This window comes from Pezoporus wallicus, unplaced genomic scaffold, assembly GCF_028554395.1.
Source record: "Pezoporus wallicus isolate ANWC-B61680 ecotype Strahan unplaced genomic scaffold, APGP_CSIRO_Pwel_v1 contig_4710, whole genome shotgun sequence".
Classification (NCBI taxonomy): domain Eukaryota; kingdom Metazoa; phylum Chordata; class Aves; order Psittaciformes; family Psittacidae; genus Pezoporus; species Pezoporus wallicus.
Window position 1 is genome coordinate 5,496,932 of NW_026640647.1, and position 3,553 is coordinate 5,500,484.

Consider the following 3,553-nt stretch of genomic DNA (forward strand, 5'->3'; position numbering starts at 1 on the left):
AGTTTTTGTTTGTAAGACCCGCTAGTTACAGCCGGTCGAACTACTGGAAATATGCGTCTGCACGGCCGTTCTGGCCTGCCTCGGAGAAGCCCAGTCACATAAGCTTCGTGACGAAAGCAGAGAGCAGAGCTGCAGCAAAAGTCACTGTCATTACACCTGCCCGTAATGGCTCGCTAAGGGTTTTTACTAAAGAATACATTTAACAACAAACCTCACTTTTCTGTTTATACACGGGTTTGTTTTTTTCTTATCACTGCAACGATGCAAATAGTAGGAGCCACATGGTATTAAGCAAATATACATGGAAGCAGTTGCACAAACCTCTAACGATACGCCAGTACTAAAGTAGGTCCTACTTTAATTGGTGCAGCACAGCTAGGTAGAGATGTCCAGGTTAAACCACAACAAAAGGTTTGCACAAGAAGCGACATCTACACCTTAAAAAGGTTACATTTAGACCTAAAGCTGTTTGGATTGCAGTGTGTATCACCCCTCTGCTACAGCTACAACTCCTGCATGGCATCACTGCTGGAGTAAGTACATGCTTTAAGTGGCTCAGAAACAGAAAAGCACTCATGAGAATAATACAATAACAATATTACAATAAAAATAAATGGATTAACAGAAGCTAGCCCCACTGAAAGAGGAGATTCTTACCTGGATGCTACCAGATAAGTTTTTTACCTTACATGCTACCTTTGGGGAAAGGAAAGAAACCTCTCTAAGAAGAGCACATCCACCTCTGCTGAGCCTCTAACAGGAGGTGCTATGCTCCTTTGCAACAACACCTAACACCAAAGCAGCTGAGTTCTCTGCCTGTATTGCTGCATTTCACTAGCTGAATGGTGTGTGTCAAACACAGTTACCCGAAGTGATGCACAGTGAAACTGCACAGTACCTAAAGTCATAGGAATCAGTTTTAATCACAACTGTTAATTCAGAATTAACAAGGGGAAAAAAAAAAAAAAAGCAACAAAACTTGAAGAGAATCAAAACAGATGCTATTCAGAGCTGCAGAATATTAAGACCATCTTTCTCAGGCAAGTCTTAGGAGGTAGGAAAGCCAAATATCTTCATACCATGCTAAGTTCACAATAACAGCTCATTATGAGCAAATAACACTACACAAAGCACCAAAATAAGCCATTCAAATGTTATGCAGCAATACATGATGCTAAAGAACAGAAAGCAACAAATACTCTGTCTTAACCATCACAAAAGAAAGCAGTTTTAAGAACAGAGAGTAGCCCTATAGCAATAACCCTGAAGTATCAGACTCTGGCACAAAATCCTAGTGTAATTCTTTGTTTTACCAATTTTTGTAAGCTGACACATAAATTGGAATGCACTTACCTATGCCTGTACATCTGCATACACACCAAATAACAGTATCACCACCTCTCTTTACTCCTTTCTTAAGCTACTAGTTGTGGACGCATTACTTTTTCAAGATACAAGCTAAATTTGTACATTTGTACAGTATCTACAAAGCTGGGTTCCATCCACCCCACAAAAACTATGGGGGGTACATCAAAAAAACTCCCACTTCTTGTCTTTGACAACCCAAACCTCAACACACAGCATACTTAAAATCTAAAACACAATAAAAATAATGCTCTTTCAACAAGACTAAACATACCTTTCACATGCTTTTTTTGCCCAAAGCCACCCTTGCTGCTGCAGTCACCATCAAGACTACTTGCCCTAATCTTAATTCTAAGGTGCTTCTCTGATTTCCTCATTTGCAACTAATCTCAGGGACCTGAAGCCAATTAAGTTCACCTCTGCTCCTTCAAATTGCAGCTAGCTGCATATGTGGTTTAGGAGCCAAGAACTGTTAGTAGTTTTCTCAAAACTACTGCCTTGTGTAGTCTGTGCAAAACCTCTCCAGTCCATCAAAACCAAATTTCTTATATAACTGAATTTTAAGAACAATTTACAATCTCATAATCTATGCGTATTAGCTTGAGACCACATAGTGCTGGCAAACATGATTGCTACAGTGTTCTAAGTCAGACAGTAACTAAGATTAAAATTTGCTCCTCACAGTAGCCTCCTTAAGACAGCAGAACCAATACTTTAAAGCAAAGGGGAACCTGGAAGTTCTCTTTCTAGTTGAACATCATTTATTAGGCAATGTTACTGGTTTTAGAACTTAAAAAGATTATCTAAAGATAATCTTTATAATAAAGATAAATAATAATAAAAGTTAAAGAACTTAAAAACATTATCTAAAGCACCAAAGTCTTTCCCTTTAAAAAAAAAAAAAACTTAAGAAATGATGTGAATGCCCAAATTTCTCTGACTATTGGCTTATTCCTTTCATGAGAAGCAGGAGAGGAAATGAAGGCGTGCTGACTCATACAGATGGAGGCATAAAATGCAGTAATGAATGTCTGATACAAATCTAGCCCAAGCATTGCTTGGACCCTCTCAATGCAGGCAGGAAAAACTCTTTATTTTCAGCGCACGTAACCTTCAATGTGAGGTGGGAAGTTATAATGCCAAAGGCTTTTCACTTGTACCCTGCTGGCATACAGCTTTTTCAGCTATTTAGTAGGGCCCATATCCAGGCGCAGAAGTGGGTCAGAGGCAGCAGCACACCAGTAGGTGGCACAAATGGATGGCTTTGGACACCCCTGGCTTCTACCTTCCCCACACAGTAATGTCTCTGTCATGGGGACACTGCAGCACAGTGGGGAAATAAGTAAGCTTTAAAACTCCTTATTTAAATACATGCAACTTGGCACTTCTCTTAAAGAAGCAAGGCTTTTAAATGCACACAACTGTATTTACACGCAATGAATTCTTCATGGAAAAAAGTTGTATCTGTATAAAGAACTGCAGACAAGGCCTTGGGAACAAGCCTGAAGGCCGAGAGCAGAGCAGGCAAAAGGGGATCCCCCGGTTCGTGGAGAGGGACGGGAGTGCCGGCTGAACCCCGGCACTGCAGTGGGCTGGATGCAGCGCCCCAGCGCAGCTTGGGACCACCAGCCCAAGCCTGCTACAGGATTCACTCGGGAAATCCAATCTACCGCTATAGGCACCCGAGCCCTAGGTCACAGGCCCTTTTCTACCCCAGCCGCCATCCCTGCCAGCGGCTACTGAACCGGCAATGCCCGACAGGCGCCGGATAGGGCCGGCTGCTGCTGAGGAAGCAGGAACTGATGAACGCCTGGGGGAGGTACACTCAGTACCCAGCGGCCAGGCAGGCACCTCACTGGGGCAGGCTAACCCAGAGCCCCCACACACCGGACAGCCTCCCGAACGCTTACAGGGAGGCTTATTTGCATGAGGAGACTCGCACCTTCACTAACGACGCTTAACGGCCACAGCACGGGCCCTGGGCGGGCGCTAACGCCACTGTAACAGCCGCACCACAAGCCCCACGCCATCCAGCCACGTGGCTCGCGAGAGGGCGCGGCGAAGGCGGCCCCTCCGTTTCCCTCCGCTCGCTTCCGCTGGCACTCGCTTCCCTTTCCGGCGCACGCGCGCGCTTGACCGGGGGTCCCGGTGGCGGGCGCACGTGGCTGAGTTAGCCCGCCGCCTCCTC